Source organism: Carcharodon carcharias, chromosome 27 (genome assembly GCF_017639515.1).
Source record: "Carcharodon carcharias isolate sCarCar2 chromosome 27, sCarCar2.pri, whole genome shotgun sequence".
Classification (NCBI taxonomy): domain Eukaryota; kingdom Metazoa; phylum Chordata; class Chondrichthyes; order Lamniformes; family Lamnidae; genus Carcharodon; species Carcharodon carcharias.
The window spans coordinates 11,034,277-11,061,051 of NC_054493.1; the positions used below are offsets into that span (position 1 = coordinate 11,034,277).

The 26,775-nt window shown below is 43.0% G+C and overlaps 1 pseudogene; it reads left to right on the forward strand.

Moving 5' to 3' along the window:
- Positions 1–384: 384 nt before the first annotated feature.
- LOC121270166 overlaps positions 385–26,775 on the forward strand; it is a 29,000-nt pseudogene continuing 2,609 nt past the window's right edge.

Consider the following 26,775-nt stretch of genomic DNA (forward strand, 5'->3'; position numbering starts at 1 on the left):
ACCAGGATGTTGCCTGGGCTGGAGTGTTTCAGCTATAAAGGGAGACTGGATTGGCTGGGGTTGTTTTCCTGAGAGCAGAGAAGGCTGAGGGGGGACCTGATAGAGGTGTACAAAATTATGAGGGGCATAGATAGGGTAGATAAGAAGAAACTTTTCCCCTCAGTGGAGGTGTCAATAACTGGGGGGCGGAGATTTAAGGTAAAGGGCAGGAGCTTTAGCGAGGATTTGAGGAAAAATATTTTCACACAGGGGATGGTTGGAATTTGGAACACACCGCCTGAGGGGTGGTAGTTACCTAGCCTGCTGAGACAACAGCGAGTTCACACCAGGGAGAGGCCGTTCACTTGCTCTGACCGTGGGAAGGGATTCAGTGATTCATCCACCCTGCTGATGCACCAGCGAATTCACACTGGGGAGAGGCCATTCATCTGCTGTAACTGTGGAAAGAGATTCAGACATTCATCCACCCTGCTGAAGCACCAGCAAGTTCACACAGGGGAGAGGCCATTCACTTGCTCTGAGTGTGGGAAGGGATTCATTCATTCATCCGCCCTGCGGAGACACCAGCGAATTCATACCGGGGGGAGACCGTTCATCTGCTCTGACTGTGGGAAGGCATTTACTCAGTTATCCAGCCTACTGACCCACCAGCGAATTCACACCGGGGAGAGATTGTTCACTTGCTCTGACTGTGTGAAGGGATTCAGTCATTCATCCGCTCTGCAGACACATTAGTGAGTTCACACCGGGGAGAAACCATTCACCTGCTCTGAGTGTGGGATGGGATTCACTCAGATATCTAGCCTGCTGAGACAACAGCGAGTTCACACCGGGGAGAGGCCATTCACTTGCTCTGACTGTAGGAGGGATTCAGTGATTCATCCACCCTGCTGTTGCACCAGTGAATTCACACTGGGGAGAGGCCATTCATCTGCTGTAACTGTGGAAAGAGATTCAGACATTCATCCACCCTGCTGAAGCACCAGCAAGTTCATGCTGAGGAGAGGCCATTCACCTGCTCCGCTTGTGGGAAGGGATTCACTCAGTTATCCAGCCTGATGAGACACCAGCGAGTTCACAGATGATTGCAGGGATTCTGCTGTTATTGCTGCTGTTAATCACATCCAGGACTGAACCATGTTCATTCTGACTGTTCGTGAAATGGGAGGGTCAGAGGGCTTCTTTCCGCTGGGCTGGCTGGTCTCACAGCTTTGAAACCAATGGGCTGATGCTCTTTGAGCCTGGGAGTGCACATTCCCACTGAAATGAGCCACAAAGCTAATTAAGTACATTTATTATATCCTAAATAGTAAATAGTGTTTTTCCTACCACTACAGATAGATCATAAATAAATACATTTGTCTCTGTTCCATTGCATCTACAGCATGGGGCCAGGCCAGTCAGCTCAATTGGTCTATGTCAGTATTTATGCTCCACATGAGCCTCCACTTCATCTCCCCCCATCAGCATATCTCTCTATTCCTATCTCCCACGTGTATGTATCTAACCTCTGCTTAAATGTCTTCATGTTTTTCACCTCAACCACTCACTGTGATAGCAAGTTCCACATTCTCACCGCTCGCTGGGTAAAGAGGTTTGTCATGAAATTCCTATTGGGTTATTGAATCCCTTCATAATCTTAAAGAGTTCCATCAGGTCATCCTCCAGTCTTCTCTCTTTTTTCTGAAAAGTGTCAGTGAAGAAAATGCTTTCGTTTCTGGTATTGTTCTTTTTCTAAATGGAGATCACTAATGTTGACAGTACTCCCAGTTAGTCTAACCATGGTTCAAAACAAGTTGAACATAAACTCCCTGCTTTTCAATTCTATCCCTCTATAATGGAATCCTACATGTGGACCACACATTAAAGGAAAGATATGAATTCTTTGAGAGGCTGGAGACAGGATTTATGAGAACAGCATCAGGGATGAGGGACTTCAGTTAGTTGGAGAGACTGGAGTAGATGAAATTCCTCTCTTTAGATCACAGAGTTATGCATTCGGCCCATCAATTGCATGCCAGCTCTCCAGAGTGAACCAGTTAGTTCCATTGCCCTGTTCCATCCTCACATCCCTATAGGTTTATTTGTCCACCCAATTATCTCTGCTTCTCTCACCCTCATTGGAAGTAGATTCATGACCACTCACTTTAAATGCCAACGAGGCTCGCAGAGCAAAGAGGGAGGCCATTATGCCCATCATGCTCATGCTGGCTCTTTGAAAAATAACTCAATTAATCCAGTCGCCCCGCAGTTTACTTTTCCTTTCAAGAATCTGTCCAGATCCCTTTTTACAGATAGAAGTGAATCTGCTTCTCGCACCATTTTCAGGCAATGCATTCCAAATCACAACAACTTGCTGTGTTTTAAGACAAATAATTCAGGATATTGTGTGTTTGAAGTTTCACATAGTATTCAAAATGGTGTCAAAGATGTGGTTTTAACACAAAATTAAGGTTCAATCTTTATCAATGATTTTGACGGGGGGATTGTGTGCAATATATTCAATTTTCTGGACAATTACGAAACAATACATTTCTACAGTACCTCTCAGGATCACAGGACCTCTTAAAGTGTTCTGCAGCCAATGAAGTAGTTTTGAAGTCTCATCATTGTTGTATTATATGAAACCACAGATAGGGTGGGGTAGTCAAATTTCATTTTAAAAATCAATCACTTTCATCCTGTATTCACTGTTATAAGTAACAAGGTCAAGGAAGCCATTTTAAACTATTAACATGTGGCTTCTTGAAACTTTTGCACATTGTGTAACTTTTCTTTATTAAATACATATTGGTTTTGTATTAATAGCCAATCATGAACCAGATGATTATTCAATAATGAACCTTGAATAAGTTATCACTTCGTGAATCAATGTAATAGATAATTATATTATAAAGGGTGTATCTGCATTTTAAAAATGAACACCATATAAACCTATTTTTTCTAGAAACTGCAGAGCTGGCAGAAATTGTTTAAACAAATAAATTATTTTCTAATTTTGAAAAGCTATAGGACATCATATTCTGCCAAAATCCAACTTAAGAATAGGGCTCATTGTTTATCCCAATCAAAGTTAGTAAAAAAGAAAGCTATTGTTTTCCACAAACTGTCATTTTGAACCACTGTATCTTGTATTAACCAAATGTATTAATTAAATATTATTGTATTAATTAACTATCAGTCAGTAACAGATACTTAAGTAGTGAGCCTTAATTGAGTTACAATTAATGAATCAATAATGCATCAGTAGTTATAGTGAAAGACTGAATTTTATTCACTGTAAAGATGTGAAACCTTCATTGCTGCGTACATAAAGAATGTGCAATGAAGATAAATGTACTGGCAAGAGAGACCAAAATTTGAAACTGTTTGAAAACCTGTTATTGTATAGAATCTGATAAAGGGATAGTATGAGACAGTTCTATTGTATTCCTGTCAAAGATAATGAGAGAAGGTCGTGTAAGTAATTGTGAATACAATTAATCTAGTAACTAAATTGACCAATTGTCATGTTACAACAAGCCCCACTCTGATTCGATGTAATGGTCACTTTGGGGATAAAAGGTCTTCCTTGCTAGCCAAGTGCTGAAGATTCCCAAGGCTGAGTTCCAAGGAAATTACTGTCAAAGAAGGAGCCAGAGAGGGTGGCGCTTCTATGGACTGATCACCCACATGAAGTTGTAAAAGTTAATGTCTTAAAATTGTTAAGTAAACCTTTATCTTATGTCTAGGGAAGGCAATGGTGTAGTGGTATTGTTGCTGGACTAGTAACCAGAGACCCAGGGTAATGCTTGGGGACCAGGGTTTGAATCCCACCATGGCAGATGATGGAATTTGAATTCAATAGGAATGAGATTAAAAGGCTGATGATGACTCATGAAACCATTGTCAGGGAAGGAAATCTGCTGCCCTTACCTGGTCTGGCCAACGTGTGACTCTAGACTCTTAAATGCTCCTCTGAACAAGGGCAATTAGGGATGGGCAATAAATGCTGGCCTAGCCAGCGACGTCCACATCCCATGAATGAATAAAAAAGTTTTTTTTTAAGTTTACTATCCAGAGAAGTCTGCTTTTGCCTTAATTGGTTAAAATCTTGTTTGGACCAAAGTGAATTTATTAAGTGGCAAGCTGAAATCAATTAAGTTACAGATCACAAGATCAGATAATATAAATCTTAATTTTAAGATATTACATTTATATAGCGTCTTTCACAACCACAATACATCACAAAATGCTTTGCAGCCAATGAAGTACTTTTGAAGTGTAGTCACTGTCGTAAAGTTGGAAACATGGCAGCCGGTTTACACACCGCAAGATCCCACAAACATCAATGTGATAATGAGCAGATGATCTGTTTTTAGTGATGTTGATTGATAAATATTGGCCCGATCACCTGGGATAGCTCCCCTGCTCTTCTTCAAAATATTGGCTTTGGGAACTTCCGTCTCCGCCCAAAGGGGCAGACAGGGCCCTTGAGTTAGTAATTCATCCAAAGGACAGCAGCTCCATCACTGCAGCACTCCCTCAGTGCTCGCACTTGGAATGTTGACTTTGATTTTTGTCCTCAGGTCCCTGGAGTGAGTCATCAGCCCTCAGCCTTCTAACTCAGAGATATGAGTGTGATTCACTAAACCATGACAATACAAAGTTAGAAAGGGAAAGTTATCTTTTAAATCCCCCACATTTTGCCTCTAGTGCCTAAATCTAATAATCAAAACTCCAGCATAAATAACATGTATTTGACTGACAAATGTTACAGTTTTGGCTTACAGCCACAAGTTTTGAGCTCCCATTTGAGCCTCTGGCTCCTTTCTGTCTCTTGCTCATGTCAATGATGGATCTGAGGGGCTGAATTTAGCTGAGAATAACAGGGTCTGCGTCACAGTTAAGAAACTGCCATGGGTGTTGACTAAGAGGAAGATGCTGGAAGGCTGACTGGGAAGTAGGCCTCCAACCAATTGAGGAAGGAGTGGGGGGTGACCGGGACTGATGGTGACGTGACCCCTGAGGTTCAGTTCCCCTGATTCCAAATCGGGGAGTCATGGGAACAGCATACAGAGGAGCTGAAGAGAAACCATTTGGGTCCAGAACGATGTGCACACCCTTTTACTCTGGTTGTCTTTGATCCTTAAGTAATTTTCTTCTTTTTACCCATGTTCTGTCTCATGAATAAACTTTTATCAGAAAAAATATTTGATTTTGCTGGGCTTTATATGATTAGATTTATGCACTTTAGGGAGAGTGACAGGCTCTTTAATAGAAAATGAGTCCCTCTAAGGTAAAGGAGCCACAGGGGGAGATAAGATTTTATTTTTGACACAGCGATGTTAGAAAATGGGGTTCAGGGAGTTAATTAACCTTTTGTCCCCCTTTCCCAAACTCTTAAATGATTCACAGTGATAACAATTATTGGTGACAGTGGCTAGATGTTATTCAAATAAGAGCTGACACTTGCTCAGGTCTGTGCAGTAGTATCAAAGTGCAGCAGCATTACCATTACACTCTGGATAGAAGCACCATCTCCATGTAAATGCTCCCTGATCTGTCCCAGACGCCATGGCACCAGTCAATGTAGTTTGTAAAACCTCTACAAATCCCTGTGCTCGGAGAATCACTTCTTTTACTTTCATATTTATTGTATTTAAGACCAAGATAGATAGGTTCTTGATTGGTAAGGAGATCAAAGGTTACGGGGAGAAGGCGGGAGAATGGGGTTGAGAAACTTATCAGCCAGGACTGAATGGCGGAGCAGACTCGATGGGCCGATTGGCCTAATTTCTGCTCCTATGTCTTATGGTCTTATACATTGCAAAGTCTATGGAAACTGATTTAACCCAATCATTGCCAAGCTAATATTTGAATGAACCAATTAAAAATGTCATTGATCCATCTGTACCCGTCCAAGCTGCATCAAACTCTGAAACAATTGATTTCCCCACACTCCATCCCCGGTACAGGGAGTCAGCATTCCCAGGCCAAGCAGTGAAAACATGATGGCCTTCACACCCAGGTGTCGTCTGAGATTCAAGGCACTCTTGTTTTCTCTGTCCTCTGGGAGCTTGTTTGTCTCCCTGTTCCCACATAGAACCACAGAAAAGTTATAGCACAGAAGGAGGCCATTCGGCCCATCTTTATCCATGCCAGCCCAAGGACACCCCAGCAAGTCATTTCTTTTCAGCTCTACTAGGTTTCTGCCAAAGTTTGGCCCCTTTTACCTTTCAGATCAATAAAACATTTGGTGAATGAAGACCCAAACCACAATATCCCATCCTGTCACCCATCAACCATCCTTACTCAGAGTGTAATCACAACAGGAATAAAAACAGGAGAAGCGTAAGAATTAAATTAAAAATAAATGCACAGCCAGTTATCGAATTTATTTTATTGTTCGCTAATTCGCAAAAAAACCCCAAGCGGGTATCCCCCAGGATTCTTACAGCCCGCATCTTGAGGGGGAGCAGTACTCTCTCTCTCTGACTCCCTCATTCAATTTCATTCTGTTATTTTCCAGTTCTGTTCTGGCCCCATCTGGAGTAACATCTACTCGATCTTTTCTTCTCATGAAGGAGCTCCATGAGCTCTATGGTACTAGTACATAAGGAATATCAAAGAGAATCAAGAAGCAACTTATCAAGCATGGATGTCAAAGATTCTCCAGCTCTCTCTTTACCCCTACCCAACTTATGGACAGTTCTTACTGAGTATTATTTCTCCCAACCCTTGATTTTCCCAATCCAAATTTTTTATCCCTTTAACTTCAATTTAATTCGTCTTTTGAGTGTGACCAGTGTGTTTAATTCTATCCTGATTGTTTTAAAGTCAATTTCTCCATGGAATATGAGTCAGTGCCTTAATGATGTCAAAATGTTGTCTCATTTCCCTGGCCACATTAACCATTTTATGTCATGGTGTTTGTCAAGTAGCTCTCCATGTTGGAACCCATTCTTCAGTGCCTTTCGCCATGAATTTACACGTTAGTTGCTTCCCATGTAACAAATTACATCTGTACACACAAATCGGTATCCAATACCATGCCACATATTCTGAACTTTCAGGTGTTCTTATTAAAAGATGAAAGTGGGTGTTAATCTTGAGATCTTTGCTTATCTCCCCTGATATGGTGCTGATAGTTTAGGGATTAGCCAGACTATCAAATGTGGTTTTCTTCTAAAAAAGAACATAAGCAAAGAATACAAATATTTCCAAGATAAAGCTATCAACTTGTTCATCTCATCGACACTTCCTTGACTTTCACTAGAATGTACGTGGATACCGGATTGATATATTCCATTGAACGACACCCAAAGTGAATAATTCCAATTCCTTTACTGTCCGGTACAATATTTTCATAATACCTTTAAATTCCCATTTGATTCCAGGCATTAACATATTTTGTTTGTTCTTTATTTTAGATTACAAACTGGGATTGTTCTCCTTGGTGTAAAGGATGTTCGGGGAGATTGGATAGAGATGTAGAAGATTATGACAAGTTTACATAAAGTGGACAAAGAAAAGCTGTTCCCATTAACTGATGGTACAAGGATTGGGGGACATGGATTTAAGCTTTTGGGGAGGAGATGCAGGGGGATGTGAGGAAGAATATTTTACACAATAAGTGGGAATGGCCTGGAACTCACTGCTTAAAAGGGCAGTTGAAAAGGAGACAATGAATAATTTCAAAAGGAAATTGGATGGACATTTGAGGGAAATAAACATTCAGGGTGACAGGGATAGAACAGGACAATGGGACTGACTAGTTTGCTCTGCCGAGAGTCAATATGAACTTGATGGGCTGAATGGCCTCCTTCTCTGCCCTAATGACTCAGTGATCTAAAGACAGAAATTTCAGCTGCTCCCGTCTCTCTGACTAACTGAAGACCCTCATCTCTGGTGCATTCTCATGATTCTCCTCTGTGCCCTCTCACATAATTTCACATCTTTGTCCACTTTATGTAAACTTGTCATAATCTTCTACATCTCTATCCAATCTCCCCGAACATCCTTTACACCAAGGAGAACAATCCCAGTTTGTAATCTAAATGTAGGGTTCCTTTCTAGAGGGACAGAATTGAAAAGCAGGGAAGTTATGTTCAACTTGTTTCGAACCATGATTACTGGGAGGACTGTTAACATTTTTGATGTCCATTTAGAAAAGGGAAATAGAGGCACTGGAGAAGTGGCAACAAATATTCTCAAGAATAATACCAGAAATGAGATCATTTCAACCCTCGGGAAAGTCTGGGGCTGCTTTTCTCTAGAAAAGAGAAGACTGAAGGGAGTCCTGATGGGAGTCTTTAAGATTATGAACGGGTTCAATAATCCAATGGGGATTTCATGACAAACCTCTTTATCCAGTGAGTGGTGAGAATGTGGAACTTGCTATCACAGTGAGTGGTTGAGGTGAATAGCATGAATACATTTAAGGGGAAGTTAGATACAAATAAGAGGAAGAAGGGAATAGAAGGATATGCTGATGGGGGAGATGAAGAGGGGTGGGTGGAGGCTCATGTGGAACATAAATACTGACATATACCAATGGAGCCGACTGGCCTGGCCATGTGCTGTAGACTCAATGGGAGAAAAACAAATGTATTTATTTTAGATCTAACTGGTAGGAACAACACTATTTACTATCCAGGATAAATAAATGTACTTCATCAGCTTTTGTGGATCATTTCAGTGGAAATGTGCTCTCCCACGTTCAAACAGCATCAGCCCACTGGAAGCAAAGTGATAAGACTGACCAGTCCATCAGAAAGAAACCCTCTGGCCCTACCAACTTTCATAATGAACACGGTTCAGTCCTGGATGTGATTAACAGCAGCAATAGCAACAGAATCCAACCTCTGGAAGCACTGGTAAGCTCGCTGGTGTCTCAGCAGGTGTTGTAACTGTGTGAATCCTTTCCCACATTCAGAGCAGATGAATGGCTTCTCCCCACTGTGAATTCGCTGGTGTGTCTGCAGCCTGGATGACTGAGTAAATCCCTTCCCACATTCAAAGCACATGAACAGCCTCTCCCCTCTCTGGTGTGAAAATAAGTTGGATGAATCACTGAATCCCTTCCCAGACTGAGAGCAGGTGAAAGCCCCCTCCCCACTGTGAACCTGCTGGTGTCTCAGCAGGTTGGATGAGTGAGGGAACCTCTTCCAAAACACAGAGCAAGTGAATGGCCTTTCCGCAATGTGAACTCGCTGATGTGAATACAGGTTGGATGACAGAGCGAATCCTTTCCCACACATGGAGCAAGTGAACAGTCTCTCCCCAGTGTGTACTCGCTGGTGTGTCTGCAGGGTAGATGAATCACTGAAACCTTTCTCACACAAGGAGCAGGTGAAGGGCCTCTCCCCGGTGTGAATTCGCTAGTGTACCAGCAGGTGGGATGACTGAGTGAATCTCTTCCCACACTCAGAGCAGGTGAATGGCCTCTCCCCGGTGTGAACTCACTGGTGTGTCAGCAGTGTGGATAATCGTGTGAATCCCTTCCCACACTCGGAGCAGGTGAACGGCCTCTCCCCAGTGTGACTGCGTCGATGAATTTCCAGCACAGACGGGGAACGGAATCCTTTCCCACAATCCCCACATTTCCACGCTTTCTCCATGGTGCAAGTGTCCTTTTGTTTCTTCAGGTTATTCCACAGTCAGTATACTGGAAAATTCTCACTTGGGTGTGTGTGTCTCGATGCTTTTCCAGTCAAACTGATGTTTAAAACTTTTTGAAGCTGACAGAACAGACAAACATTTCTCCTTCTAGATTCAAAGGCTGATGATATTTAGCTCCCATGAATTGAATTACTGTTAGATCTTGACGTGACTTTTGTATTGTGATTTCTGTTTGCAAATCCTCCCTTCTATTATCCTGTAAAAGAAGTTCACACATGTCATCAGTCTAGGATAAAAATTCAGAACAGACAATTCTAATTTCTAAGGAACATTCTTCCCTCCTATGCTCCAAAATGTGTAAATCTCCATCCCACATATTCTCCCTCCTTTCTAGCTCTGCATTACTTAATGTACACCCTCCCAATTCTCCTGAATGTGGCAAATCATGCTAATTGACAGTTCCACACTCACCGCTTCCTGTTCTGGACAGGGAGGCATGAAAATCTATCACAGGACTAAAAATGTGCATAGTATTCAGTACTCCAATACTGATATAGAGATACTGTACTCTATTGTGGAGCTGGAGATACAGTACTCTATTGCTGAGTGATACAGTGCTCTACTACTGAGTTAGAGATGCAGTACTCTATTACTAAGCTAGAGATACAATACTCTGATGTTGAGTTAGAGATACAGTACCATAAAGCTGAGTTAGAGAGACAGTATTCTGCTGAGTTAGAGACACAGTACTCTGATGCTGAGTTACAGATACAGTTCTCTGATGCTGAGTTACAGATACAGTAGTCTGATGCTTAGTTACAGATACAGTAGTCTGATGCTGAGCTAGAGATACAGTACACTGATGCTGAGCTAGAAATACTGTACTCTGATGCTGAGTTACAGATACAGTACTCTGATGCTGAGCTAGAGATACTGTACTCTGATGCTGAGCTAGAGATACTGTACTCTGATGCTGAGTTACAGATACAGTACTCTGATGCTGAGCTAGAGATACTGTACTCTGATGCTGAGTTACAGATACAGTACTCTTAGATTTACTTGGAACTTGCTGCCTACGATGCTGGTAGAAGCAGATATTAACAATGATTTGAGGATGAAATTAATAGGCATTTGAAGGAAATAAACTTGCAAGACTTTGAGAATCTACAGGGTGAATGGAACTGCCTGGATTGCTTTATGGAGAGTGAGTGAGGAATAAGCTTGCCAACTGTGATGAAATGTATTCCTGGAGGTTTCACTGCATGATTTACCTCCACGTTCCAGCTGTTAATCAACCAACACAGCCAATCTTGTGGCGCACTGCCTTCCTACACTAACTGGAAAGCAAAAAGACATTACCCACTTGGATGATGCTCAACTGTCAGCCAAGCAGCCTTCCACACCCTCCCCAGTCGCCCACCACCCCACATCCATCCCCACACATATTTTCAATATTTTTATATCTGGCAAAGTGAAATCTTCTAAGAAAATTACAAAAAAACAATCTTTATTAATTTCCTGATGAATTTTCTCCAGGGGTTGCACGCAGCAGTGAACTGGAGAATGATCTTCAATTCCTGGAGACTCCAGGCTAATCTTGGAGAGTTGGTATGGACTTAAGTCGCTGAATGCCAAAATGACTCTATGGTTGGAAATATAAAATGCTACCGCCTCATATATTACAAGAATAGAGATAATAATAAATGTACATGATTAAAGAACCATAAATAATATCTCTAATATGTATCATATAACAACACTCGACATAACTCTTCCAATATTAATTTACTGTCCCTTAAATGCCAGCCATCTCCTGGGGAAACCATCCCCTTAATTATGAACATTAAGAAAGAGACCATCCCTTTAGCCAGACAAATAAATGTGTCGAGCTGAGGGAGCAAAGGATGTCAATGTCTTTAAGAGGGAGAAATGGGCCAACCTCTCCAGAGTCCTGGAAAAACTCAGCAGGTCTGGCAGCATCGGCAGAGAAGAAAAGAGTTGACGTTTCGAGTCCTCGTGACCCGAAACGTCAACTCTTTTCTTCTCCGCCGATGCTGCCAGACCTGCTGAGTTTTTCCAGGTAATTCTGTTTTTGTTTTGTTTTGGATTTCCAGCATCCGCAGTTTTTTTGTTTTTATTTTGTTTTTATCTTTCCAGAGTCCTACCTGGATTCACTTCCTTTCCCTTCAGTTCCTGCAAATCAACAATTTAAACTCAGAATGAGAAAAGTGTTTTACTCACAGACGTTGGACACAGGAGGAAGTTTTCGTCTCTGTGAAGCTCAAGCGCTGGAGACGCAAAGCCTGCACTCTGATTGGCTAGAACACCAGAGTCCTCCAAGTCTTCCCATTGGTCAACATCTCAACATAATTGTAATGTTGGGGAGGGCAGGGGCTCTCCTCTGCACATGCGCAGTCCCGGGACCCCGCCGCGTGGCAGATAGAGCGGTTTCACCAACGCAGAGGATTGCGGGAGCTATGGCCGACATTACTCATACGGATCCCAATCTCCAAGCTCCTCAGACTGCATGAAATGTGGGGGTGGAAGGGCGCACTGACCCCACACTTACAGAAAGTATATGTGGGTAGTTACTGTATTTTATTGTGACGCCCCCTTCGCCAATCAATTTGTTAATTTCAAGCATAAGGATATAGATTTAAATACAAGCAGAAAGTGCTGGAGATATGCAGACCTCGGCTATTAAAGAAAAATATTCCACGTGCTTTTTTAACCACCATATCTACCTGTGCTGTTACCTTCAGGGATCTGTAGGCAAACACTCCAGGGTCCTTCTGTTCCTGTACATTTCTCACTACTCTACCATTTGTTCTGTATTCCCTTGCCTTGTTAGCCTTCCCTAAATTAATTACCTCAAACTTCTCTGGGATTGAACTCGGGTTTCCCTCCTTAAACCTTTCCACCCCTCTAAATCAATGTCAGTACTGAGAGAATGCTGCACTGTCGGAGGTTCTGTATTTTGAATGAGAGGTTAAACTGGGGTCCCATCTGCCCTCTCAAAGCTACATAATATATTTACAGCAGAGAAGGCCATTCGGTCCATCGTGTCTGTGGCAGCCAAAAAAGAACAACCCAGTCTAACACCACCTTTCAGCTCCTGGTCTGTATCCATGTAGGTTACCTCACCTCAAGTTCATATCCAAGATTTTTTTTTAAATTGTGATGAGGATTTCTGCATCTACCAACGTTTCAGGCAGTGAGTTCCAAACTTTCACCACCTTCTGGATTAAAAGATTACTCAACTCCCCTCTAATCCTTCCAGCAATGACTGTAAATCAATGCTCCCTGGTTACTGGTCTCTCTGCTATGGGAAATATTCACTCTATGTGGGCCCCTCAGAAATACATACAGATTGATTAAATCTTCCTTTGGCCTCTTCTGTTCCAAAGGAAAAAAACTCAGCCTCTCCAATCCATCCTCATTGTTAAAGTTCTCCATTCTTGGTAACATCATCATAAATGTCCTCTGCACTCTCTCTGGTGCGATCACACTCTTCCTGTAATGTGGTAACCAGAACTGTATGCAGTATTCCAGCTGTGGTCTAACTAGTGTTTTATACAATTCTAGCATAAGCTCCTTGCTCTTATATTCTAGGCCTCGGTTATTACAGAAAGGTATCCACTGTGCTTTCTTAACCACCTTATCTACCTGTGCTGCTACCTTCAGTGATGGTTGGACATACAGTCCAAGGTCCCTCTGTTCCTCTTCATTTTTCACTATCCTACCATATATTGTGGTAAATCCATTGCCTTGTTAGCCTTCACCGAATTCATTACCTCTCTCTTCTCCGGGCTTGAATTCCATTTGTCACTTCTCTGTCCACCTGACCAGTCCATTGATATCTTCCTGTAGTCTAAAGCTTTCTTCCTCACTAACAAACCCACAGCCAATTTGTGCATCATCTGCAAATGTCTTAATCATAACTCCTATGTTTAAGTCTAAATCGTTGATATATATCACAAACAGTAAGTGACAGGTACTGTTACCTGTGGAACCCCACTGGAAACAGTCATCCAATCACAAAAACATCTATTCACCACTACCCTTTGTTTCCTGCCACTGAGCAGTATTGGATCAAACTTGCTACTTCCACTTGGATCCCATGAATGTTTAATTGACTGATCAGTTTGCCATGTGGAACCTTATCAAAAGCCTTGCTAAAATCCATATAGGCCACATCAAATGCAGTACCCTCATCAACCTTCCTTGTTATGTCCTCAAAAAATTAAATTGATTTAGTCAGACACAGCCTTCCCTTGAGTAATCCTTGCCTTTTCAAATGAGGATTTATATTGACAGTAACAAGGTTTGGGAGAGACCTCAGTCAGTGTACTGAGAGAAACACAGGGTGAGGGAGGGAGATATATATATAGAGAGAGAGAACCCAGTTGGTGCACTGAGAGAAACAGTGTGAGGGAGAGAGAAAGACTTCAGTCATTGAACTGAGAGAAACACAGTGTGAGGGAGAGGTAGAGAGAAACCCCTGTTAGTGTACTGGGAGAAATACAAGGTGAAGGAGAGAGAGAGTGCAAATGTATGTGATCTTCCAGGCAATTTATCATTGTTGATAAATTATTTAAAGTTGAATGTTCCTGGAAAAAAAGAGACATGTCAAAGCTTTGCATCTAGCACTCATCAGGATAGATGCAAGAATACCATATTTCAAAGGGAACAACAATTAATATTGAGAAACAGGGTGCAGGTTGGATGGCAAGTCGAATCTGAATGGTCAAGATGTTGCCTTGGCGAATGCATCAGGGAACAATTGTCCCCCAAGTTTTTGTTTAATTGAAAAGGTGCAATGCCTGGACAAATTCCTTTTGCCTGCAGAGGACTGGGCCTTGCGTATGAATATAAAAAAATATAGGATCTGGTACCAGTCCACAAGTTCACCAAATCTAATCATTTCTTCCTTCGGCCATATCTTATTTTGTTCAAATCCATCCATTAGATTTTTAGACATATTGTTACAGACAGACAAACAAACAGGTATGAAAGCATACTCTGTAACTCCAAAAATGAAAAAATAAATGTTCTTATTAAGAGCGTCCATCTCATTGAAGAGGCTTCAGGTGAATCCACATCCAGCAACCTGCTCTGAAAACTCTGTTGAAGTTTTGACAGCTGTGACAAATTCCACCCCAGCAGCGGAAACAATCCACAGCATTATAAAACAATCACTATTTGAAATAAAACAAATCACAACAATCTAAAAGAAAAAGTCAATGCTCCCGATTTTCCAATGTGAGCGGATCCTTGAAAAAAATTCCAGGATCCCGGTCTTCACCAAAAATAAATCAGTTCTTCCGTGGTTCATACCCTGTCAGTGTACCAGATTCTGGTAAAATCTATCCATTAGTTTGTGAGATAAATTGCTTACAGACAAACAGAATAACATGGACAAGAACATTACCTCCACCCATCTTCAGTGGCAGAGGTACTGTCAGTACATTGAGACCCGAGGTCTATTCTCAGCCAGCATTACACAGGGGGAAAGGGGTGGATTCTCAGACCAGCAAGATGTTCCCACAATGTACTCAGTGGCCTCTGAAGGGAAGCAGCCTCAGTCCACAAGGAGTTCTTGCACCAGCCCCCACCACCCCCTCAGTCAGCTGGCTCATGCTGGCTCCTGCTGGACGACCCTGCAGGGAATGAACATGGTTCTGTGCTGGATATGATTAACAGCAGCAATGACTGAAGAATCTAACCCCTGTAGTCATTTATGAATTCGTCGGTGTCTCAGAAGGCTAGATATCTGAGTGAATGCCTTTCCACACAGGGAGCAAATGAACGGTCTCTCCCCAGTGTGAACTCGCCGATGTGTCAGCAGGGTGGATGAATCTCTGAATCCCTTCCCACACTCAGAACAGGTGAATGGCCTCTCCCTAGTGTGCACTTGCTGGTATTTCTGGAGGGTGGAAGAATCACTGAATCCCATCCCACATTCAGCGCAGATGAATGGTCTCTCCCCAGTGTGAACTCACTGGTGTGTCAGCAGTGCAGTTGAATGACTGAATCCCTTCCCACACTCACAGCAGGTGAACGGTCTCTCCCCAGTGTGACTGTGTTGATGAATCTCCAGCTTAGATGGGCACCTGAAACCTTTCCCACATTCCCCGCATTTCCACGGTTTCTCCATGGTGTCGGTGTCCTTGTGTCTCTCCAGGTTGGACAATCAGTTGAAGTCTCGCCCTCATACAGAACACATGTATAATCCCTCCCGGCTGTGAATGACGTGATTTTTTTTCAGGCTTTTTAAATGGGTTGAGCTGGTTAAAGTCTGTGCATTGGAACACCCTCACTCAAGTATTTGTGTGTCTCGGTGCTTTTCCAGTCACACTGATGTTTAAAACCTTTTGAAGCAGACATAACAGGCAAACATTTTACCTTCTAGATTCAAAGGCTGATGATATTCAGGTCCTGATAAATCGAGTGACTGTCAGATCTTGACGAAACATTTGGTTTCAGATTTCTGTCTACAAACCTTCTCCTTACTAATATCCTGTAAAAGGAGTTTACAAAAATCGTCACTGTCAGTACAGGATAGAAATTCAGAGCAGACAATTCTAGTTTCTATGGAACATTCATTCTTCTTTCAACCAAAAGTCATCCCAGACACCTCCTCCCCATTCTTACTTTGCCGCACATAACTTTGAACCTCCTTATTGTCCTGAAGGAGCGATTCATGTTGATCGACAGACCATGGTCAGTGCTGCATGTCCTGGAACCAGAGACCGAAAATGTTTATGGAGGCTGCTGGTATGTACATATAAGTGGACTAAAAATGTGTGACAGAAAGCACTGTATTTCTTAATGAGAGATACAGTGGGAAGGGGTGTGACGTCCACAATGGAACCCTGCCTGAATCAGCCAATAGGAATCACTCTGCTCCGCGGTGACGTCCTCGGGTTCCAGTCTGCAGGTCAGGCGCGCGGACATGGGAGACCCGCCCCCACCCATTGTTCCCCCTCCCCCGACTCCTTGAGCCAATGTTTCCAGGTAACCGGCTGACGGCTCCGGCCAGAGCGAGAAGTCGCTCGGCGAACTCCCCCTCACCACCGCTGTCTACGGCGGCTGGCTGGTCCGAAAAAAGATCGAGCGCGACCGCTGGCGGCAACTGCACTGCGCCTGCTCCGGACAGCTCAGGTCAGGTCAGCACCGCTTTCTGCGTCTGCGGGTTGGACTGTCAGCTGAGGGAGTGGGGGAGGGGTGTTTATAATATGTCTTCCTTTATTTTCTTCCACGTAATGTAGTTTGACTTTAAACAGCACCGGATTTGTTCTTAGTTTCACAAACGAGGGTAGGTCAAGCGAGCAGAGCAGTGGCAAATGGAATTCAACCCGGAAAAGTGTGAGTTAATGCACTTGGGGAGGACTAACAAGACAAGGATTACACTGTGAATGGCAGGACCTTGGAAAGTACTGAAGATCAGAGGGACCTTGGTCTGCATAACCACAGATCCCTGAGGGTAGCAGGGCAGGTAGGTAAGGTGGTTAAGAAGGCAAATGGGATACTTGCCTTTATTAGCCGAGGCATTGAATATAAGAGCAGGGAGGTTATGCTGGAACCCGTATAAAACGCTGGCTAGGCTACAGTGAGAGTATTACATGCAGTTCTGGTCACCACATTATAGGAAGGATGTGATTGCATTGGAAGGGGTGCAGAGGAGATTTACCAGGATGCTGCCTAGGCTGGAGGGTCTGAGCTGTGAGGAGAGCTTGGATAGGCTGGAGTTGTTTTCCTTGGAGCAGCGAAGGTTGAGAGGGGGCCTGAAAGAGGTGTATAAGATTATGAGGGGCATAAATAGAGTGGATACGAAGACACTTTTTCCATCAGCAAAGGGGTCAATAAGTTAAGAGGTAGAAGGCTAAGAATGGAGTTGAGAAATTTTTTCACCCAGAGGCTGGTGAGGGTCTGGAGCTCACTGCCTGAAAGGGTGGTTGAGTCAGAAACTCTGGTAACATTTAAGAAGTATTTAGATATTCACTTGCATTACCATGGCCTCCAGGGCTATGGACCAAGTGCTGGAAAATGCGATTAGTGTAGCCAGATCTTTGTTGACCGGCGCAGACACAATGGGTTAAATGGCGTTCTTCTGTGCTGTAAACGTCTATGAGTCTATAAACACACTAAAACTTCCTCCTCTGCCCAACATCTGTGGATAAAACAGTTTCTTTCTCCCTCCTGGGAAATACAGAGAGCTGTGGGACTCTGTAACTGGAATTAGTGCCACTGGAATTAGTGCCATAAATGCTGAGGAGTGAAATGCTTTGATTTTGTTGAACCTGTTTGTATCATATGAGCTATTTAAACTCAAATTTATTCTGTCTATTCAAATATTATTTGTCTGTTAATGCATGCCTCATGTTGATTTTTGTTTGAGAATTACGGTAAATTTTTTTAAAAAGTGAAACCTTGTCCTTCGGTTTATTCTGTTGGGATTGTCTGGGAATTTGTTTATTTTAAGGGGATTGTAACAAGAGCAATATGTCAGTGTTGTTATATGATACACAGTGGATATATTGTTTATGGTTCTGTAATTTATTATTATTTCTAGTTTTGTAAAATAGTACGATAGCTACATTATTTATTTCCAGCCATAGAGTCCTTATGGCACAGAAGGATTCCATTCAGCAACTCGAGTCCATGCTGAACCTCTGTAGAGCAATGCAGTCTGTCCCATTCCCCCTCTATATCCTGTTCCCTTGCAAGTTTATTTCCTTCAAGTGCTCATCCAGTTTCATTTTGAAATTGATAATCATCACCGTTTCCATCACCCTCATAGGCAGCAAGTCCCAGGTCATGACCACTCACTGTCTAAATAAAGTTCTTCCTCACATCCCACCATATCTTATCTAAGTAATACAGAACTTTATATCACACAAATCTTTTGACCAATATACACAAATACATATATAGGCTAGCAGCCTGCATGAAGATTTTCAGGTCTCTTGTATACAGGACAAGAAGTGGTGAGCGTCAGTCTGCTGATCAGCCTGGAATGACACCTTCATGAGAACTAGATGGGTGTATATTATGTACAGAGGAGTGAGAATGGAGGGAGATTGTTGGGGTCATATTTACAGGTTTTGGGGAATGAGAGAGGAAAGAATATTCCACGGAATCTAGACTTTTCTTTTCTGAATTTTTACCCTGTACTGAAAGTGATGACTTTTGTAAACTCCATTTACAGAATATTAGAAGGGGAGGATTTGGAGACAGATACCAAACAAAGCGTCAAGGCCTGACAGAGTCACTCGATTGATTGGGACGTGAATACCATTAGCCTTTAAACCTAGATGGAGAAACATTTGTCTAGTCTGTCTCTTTCAAAAGGTTTTGAACATCAGTGCAACTAGAAAGGTACCAAGACTCTCATACACACCCGAGTGAGAGTGTTCCAATGTACTGACTGTGGAAAGAGCTTTAACCAGTCAGACATCCTGAAAAAACATTGCACCATTCACAGTGGGGAGAACCGTACAGATTTTTTTTTGTGGACAAAGCTTCAACTGATCATTGAATCTGGAGAGACACAAGGACAACCTTGCCATGGGGAAACCATGGAAATGTGGTGTCTGTGGGAATGCATTCCAGTTCCCATCTGGGCTGGAAACTCATCGACGTGTTCACACTGGGGAGAGGCCTTTCACCTGCTCTGAGTGTGGGAAGGGATTCAGTCAGTCATCCCATCTGCAGACACACCAGAGAGTTCATTCTGGGGAGAGGCCATTCACCTGCTCTGACTGTGGGAAGGGATTCAGTCAGTCATCCAATCTGCGGACACACCAGAGAGTTCACGCTGGGGCGAGGCCGTTCACCTGTTCTGATTGTGGGAAAGGATTCATTGATTCATCCACCCTGCTGGTGCACCAGCGGGTTCACACTGGGGAGAGGCCGTTCACCTGCTCTGAGTGTGGGAAAGGCTATATTGATTCATCCACCCTGCTCGTACACCAGCGAGTTCACACTGGGGAGAGGCTGTTCACCTGTTCTGAATGTGGCAAGGGTTTCAATCAGTTATCCAGCCTTAAGACACACCTGCGTCTTCACACCTGCGAGAGGCCATTCACATGCTCCGTATGTGGGAAGAGATTCACTCATTCATTTAGCCTATTGACACATCAACGCATTCACAATGGGAAGAGGCCATTCACCTGCTCTGAGTGTGGGAAAAAATTCACTACTTCATCCAACCTGCAGAGACACCGGCGTGTTCACACTGAAGAGAGACCATTCACCTGTTTTGAGTGTGGGAAAAGATTCACTCAGTTATCCAGCCTGCTGAGACACCAGCGAGTTCACACTGGGGAGAGGCCATTCATTTGCTCTGAGTGTGGGAAGGGATTCAGTGATTCATCTCACCTGCTGAGACACCAGCGAGTTCACAAGTGATTACAGTGGTTGGATTCTGCTGTTATTGCTGCTGTTAATCACATCCAGGACTGAACCATGTTCATTCTGACAGTTGGTGAAGTGGGAGGGTCAGAGGTTTCTTTCTGCTGGACAGGCCTCACAACTTTGCTTCCAGTGGGCTGATGCTCTTTCAGCCTGGGCGTGCACGTTTCCACCTAAATGATCCACAAAAGCTGGTGAAGTATATTTATTTTATCCTGGGTAGTAAAGTGTGTTCTGCCTACCACTATAGGTAGATCTAAAATAAATACGTTGTCTCTGTTCCATTGAGTCTACAGCGCAGGGCCAGGCCAGTCGGCTCAATTGGTCTATGTCAGTATTTATGTTCCAGATGAGTCTCCACCCACCCTCTTCACTCCCCCCATCAGCATATCCTTCTATTCCTTTCTCCCTAATGTGTGTATCTAGCTTCCTCTTAAATATATTCACGCTATTCACCTCAACCACTCGCTGTGGTCACAAGCTTCACATTCTCACCACTTGCTGGGTAGAGAGGTTTCTCATGAAATCCCTATTGGATTATTGAGCCTCTTCATAATCTTAAAGACTTCCATCAGGTCACCCTTCAGTCTTCTCTTTTTTAGAGGAAGGCAGCCCAGCCTTTCCTGAGGGTTAAACGCCCTCAGTTCTGGTCTGATCCTTGTGAATATTTTTGGCACCTTCTCTGGTGTGTCTGTCTCCTTTTTCTAAATGGAGATCACAAATATTGACTGTCCTTCCAGTGTAGTCTAACCATGATTCCAAACTTTCCTGCTTCTCGATTCTATCCATAGAACCATAGAAAAGTTACGGTGCAGAAAGAGGCCATTCATCCCATTGTGTCTGCGCCAGCCAAAAAAGAGAAATAAGAAACTAGCCGCTCATTTTAACCCAAACTTTCTAGCACCTGGTCCGTAGCCTTGCAGGTTACAGCACTTCAGATGCGGTCCAGGTAGCTTTTAATTAAGTTGAGTGTTTCAGCCTCAACCACAAGCCTAGGCAGTGAATTACAGACTACAATTTTATACATCATTTCATCCCTGCTTTTGTATTCAATACTTTGCCCAATAAATGAAAGCATTCCATATGCCTTCTTGACCATCTTGTCCACCTGTCTTGCCACTTTCAAGGCACTGTGGACATGCACTCCAGGGTCTCTCACTTCCTCAATCCCTCTCAATAGCTTCCCGGTTATTAAACACTCTCTTGTTTTTTTTGCCCTCCCCAAATGCATTACCTCACACTTTTCCAGATTGAATTCCATTTGGCACTTTTCCACCCATTCAACCAAACCATTGATATAATTCTGGAGTCGACAGCTATCCTCTTCACTATCAACTACATGGCCAATTTTTGTGTCATCTACAAATTTCCCAATTATGCCTCCCACATTTAAGTCTAAATCATTAATATTTACAGCAAGGGCCCCAATACTGAGCCCTGTGGAAGATCACTGGAAACCGTTTTCCATTCACAAAAACATTTATTGACCATTACCTTTAGTTTCCTGTCGCTGAACCAATTTTGGACCCAACCTGCCTCTTTCCTGACCAGTCTGCTATGTGGGACCTTGTCAAATTCCTTACTGAAATCTTTGTAGACAACATCCACTGCACTATCCTCATAAATCTCCCTTGTTACTTCCTCAAAAAAATCTATTAAGTTAGTAACACACGATCTTCCCCTAACAAAACCATGCTGACTATCCCTGATCTATCCGTGTCTTTGTAAATGATAGTTTATCCTCCTCCTCAGAATTGTTTTCAATAATTTTCCCATTACTGAAGTCATACTGACTTGCCTATAATTTTCTGGCCCATCCCCTGCACCCTTTTCAAATAATGGTACAATGTTCACAGACCTCCAATCCTCTGGGACCTCACCTGTATCTAGTGAGGATTGGAAAATGATACTCGGAGCCCGTTATTTCTTCCCTGGCTTCTATTAAACAGATTGGGATACAATCCATCTGCCCTGGTGATTTATCCACCTTCAAGGATGTCAGTCCCTCCATTAATTCCTCTCTCACTATGCTTATTGCATCCAATATTTCACTCTTCCCCTTTAACTAGCTTGTCTGCATCATCTCTCTCCTTAGTGAAGACAGAGACAAAGTATTCATTGAGAACCCTGCCCCACATCTTCTACATCAACTCACAAGTTACCATGTACATCTCTGATAGGCCCTACCTTTTCCTTAGTTATTCCTTTGCTCTTAATGTACTGGTAAAACATCTTGGGATTTCCTTTAATTTTACCTGTCGACATTTTTTCTTATCCTCTCTCTGCTTCCCTAATTTCAATTTTTACTTCACTCCTGTACTTTTTATACTCCTCTAGGCTTGCTACTTGTGACTGTCAGAAGCTTTCTTTTCCTGCTTTATCTTGGCCTGTATGCTTCTGGATAATCAGGGGGCTCTATATTTGGCAGTACCACCCTTTTTCTTTGTGGGGACATGTCTACACTATGCCCATAGAATCTCACATTTGAATGCCTCCCACTGATTTGACACAGTTCTTCCTTCTGCTAGCTGTATCCTGTCCACTCTCGCCAGCTCAACTCTGAGCTTTGTAAAATTTGTCTTCCCCCAATTTAGTACTTTTAATCCTGTTCTATCTTTGTCCTTTTCCAAATGATGCTAAGTCTAACTATATCTCTCTAAAAAGGAACCCTATATATGGGCCCCACACTTTAGGAAAAATGTGTTCTCGGAGAGGATGCTGAGGAGATTTACAAGGACGGCACCAGGGATGAGGGACTTCAATTAGCTGGAGAGACTGGAGCAGCTGAAATTGTTCTCTTCAGATCATAGAGTCATTTAGGCATTGGATGCTATTCAGCCCGTCGAGTCCATGCCAGCTCTCTGTTGAGCAAACCAGCCAGTCCCATTGCGCTGTTCTACACCGTAGCACTGCAGGTTTATTTCCCTCGAGTGTTCATCCAATTTCCTTTTGAAATCATTCATCATCTCCACTTCCAACACCCTCGCAGGCAGTGAGTTCCAGATCATTACCACTTGCTGTGTAAAAATGTTCTTCCTCACATCTCCTGCCCAAAACCGTAAATGTGTGTCCCTTCATCCCTGTTCATCAGCTAATGGGAACAGCTTTTCTTTGTCCACCTTATCTAAACCTGTCCTATTCCTGTACACCTCTATCAAATCTTCCCTCAAACTCCATTGCTCCAAGAAGAACAACCCAGGCCTGACATCTAAAATAAAGGACAAACAAAATATGTTAATAGCTGAAATCAAATGGGACTGTTTGTTTTCTGTTTCAAAAATATTCTGAAAATATTGTACTGGACAGTAAAGGAATTGGAATAACTTATCAAAGGTGCAGTTCAATGGAATATATCAATCTGGTGCCCATATACATTGCCATGAATTCAGGGAAGTGCAGAGACGAAATAAATGAGATATTTGTATCCTTTGCCTGTGAACATTTTTAAAAATAGAAAACCACATTTGAAAGCCTGGCCACTACCTGAAATATCAGGACCATACTGGGGGAGATAATAGAAGATCTCAACACTGTTACCCACTTTGATCTTTTCATGAGGTCACCTGAAAGTCGATAATATGTGGCATGATTTTGGGATAGCAGTGTGGGTGTGCAGCTGTGATTTGTTACGTGTGAGACAGCTAACTGCGGGAAATGCATGGTGAACGTGCGCTGAAGAATGGGTCCCAACCATGCACAGCTACCTGACACCCAGAATGACATTAAATGGTGAATGTGACCAGGGGAATGAGACAACATTTTGACATCATCAAGCAATTGACACATACTCCATAGTGAAACTGACGTTAAAACAACCAGGACAGAATTAAATACACTGGTCATGGTCAATAAGTGAATAAAATTAAATTAAAAAGGGATAAGAACTTGGACTAAACAATTTGAGGCTTGGGAGAAATAATACTCAGTAAGAACTGGCCACAAGTTGGATAGGGATAAAGAGAGAGCTGGAGAATCTTGTACATCCATGCTTGACCTGTTGCTCGAAGCATATGTCCTATGTACTTGCAACTTAGAACTCATGATGCTCCTTCAGGAGAAGAAAAGATCAGGTAGATGTTACCCCAGCGGGGACCAGAACAGAACTGGAAAGTAACAAAGTGAAATTGAGTGAGGAGTCGGAGAGAGAGTTCTCGTCCCCTCAAGGTGTGGACTGTAAGAATGCTGGGGTACCCCTAATTTGGCATTTCTTCCTAATTAGCAAACGTTAAATTAAATTCTATGACTAGTTGTGCATTTATTTTTAATTTGGTTGTTACATTTCTCCTGTTTCTACTCCTGTTGTGATTATGCTTTGGGTAAGGATGGCTGACAAGTGACAGGATGGGAAATTGTGCTTTGGGTCTTCAGTGACCAAGTGTTTTATTGATCCAAAGGGTTTAAAAGGGACCAGAGTTCAGCAGTAAATGTAGCATAACTGAGAACAGATGACTTGCTATATGGGAACAGGGAGATAAACAGCTCCCAGAGGACAGAGTGTTAAGGCCACCATGTTTTCACTGCTTGGCCTGGGAATGCTGACTCCCTGTCCTGGGAATGGACCGTGGGGAAGTCAATTGTTTGAGAGTTTGACATGTCTTGGATGGGCGTAGATGGTTCAATGACAGGTTTTGTAATCGGTCCCTTCAAATGATGGTTCGGCAATGATTGGGTTAAATCAATCTCCATAGACTTTGTGATGTAACAAAGTAGAAGAAGGAATTCTCCAAGAACAGAGATCTTTAGAGACAAGAACAAAAATTGCTGGAAAAACTCAGCAGGTCTGACAGCATCTGTGGCGAGGAAGACAGAGTTCACATTTCGAGTCCGTAGTACTCTTCATCAGAACGAAAGAGAAATAGAAATGTGGTGAAATATAAGCTGTTTAAGGGGGGTTTGGACAGGTGAAGCAGGTTAGAGGGCCAGTGATATGTGGAGGCAAAGGAGAGATCGCCAAAGGTGTCATAATCAAAAGTTCAAAGGGATGTTGACAATGGTGATGTTAGCTAAAGGATGTGCTAATGGTGACATTAAGGGTGGAAAGCAGGATGAGGAAGTGACAGATGGCCCTAGTGGGGGTGGGGTGGGGGGAGGGGATCAAAATAGGCTAAAAGGTGGGGATAAAGCAATATTGTCACCATTGTCACCTTAATGTTACCATTAGCACATCCTTTAGCTAATATCACCACTGTCAACACCCCTTTGACATTTTGTTTATGATATCTTTGGCAATCTCTCTTTTGCCTCCACCTATCACTGGGCCTCTATCCAGCTTCAACTGTCCTACCAACAGCACCACCCCCCCCCCCCCCCACCCCCCAACCACCACTTAAACAGCTTTTATTTCACCACATTTCTATTTCTCTTTAGTCCTGATGAGGAGTCATACGGACTCGAAACGTTAACTCTGTCTTCCTCTCCACAGATGCTGTCAGACCTGCTGAGATTTTCCAGCAATTTTTGTTTTTGTTTCAGATTTCCAGCATCCGCAGTATTTTGCTTTTATCTTAGAGATTTTTAGAAGTTTTACATATTAATTTGACTGGTGCCATGGCATCTGGGGCAGATCAGGAAGCATTTACGTGGAGATGGTGCTTCTATCCAGAGTGTAATGGTAATGCTGCTGCACTTTGATACTACTGCACAGACATTAGCAAGTGTCAGGTCATATTTATACTGAATAAAATCTAACTACTGTCGCCAATCAATGTTATACCTGTGAATTATTTCAGAGTTTGGGAAAGGGAATAAAGAGTTAATTAACTCCCTGAACCCCATTTTCTAACATCGTGTCAAAAATAAAATCTCATTCCCCCTCTCTGGCTCCTTTGCCAATTACTTTAGAGGGACTTACTTGCTGTTAAAGAGCCTGCCAACCCCTCTCATCCACTTTCCCTAAAGCGCATGAAGCTAATCATGAAAGGTCCAGAAAAATCAAATATTTTTACTGATAAAAGTTCATTCATGAAACAGAACAATTTTTAAAGGTAAATTACTTGAGGATCAAAGACAACCAGAGTAAAAGGATTTGCTCAATGTTCTGGACCCAAATGGTTTCTCTTCAGCTCCTCTGAACACTGTTCCCGTGACTCCCCGCTTTGGACACAGAGCCACTGAGCCCCGGGGAGGTGGGGGGGGGGGGGGGGGGGGGGGGGGGGGGGGGGGGGGGGGGTGTGGTGGGGGGGGGGGGGGGGGCGGTGGTCACATCATCAGCAGCCCCTGGTCACCCCCCACTCCTTCCCCAATTGGCTGAGACCCATTTCCCAGTCAGCCTATCAACATCTTCCTGTCTATTAGTCAACACCCATGGCAGTTTCTTAACTGGAATGCAGGCCCTGTTATTCTCAGCTAAATTCAGCTCTCAGCTCCGTCGCCTGGCTGTCATTGACATGAGCAATAGAGACAGAAAGATGCCGGAGGTAAAATGGGAATTCAAAACTTGTGGAAGTTGAAGCTTGAGGGAATGTTGGACTGTTGGAGCTGCTCCCTTTTGGATGAGATGCCAACGCTAGGGCCCCGTCTGCCCCTTTGGGTGGACTTGGAAGTCCCCATGGCCACAATTTCAGAAAAGAGCAGGGACTGCCGTGTTTCCTAAATTACAACAATGACTACGCTACAAAAAGTACTTCATTGGCTGTAAAGCATTGTGGGATGTATTGTGGTTGTGAATGGCCCTTAAAAATGCAAGTTTTTAAATTCAAGTTTTGTGTTACCTGATCTTATGATCTGTAACTTAATCAATTTCAGCCACCCCCAACT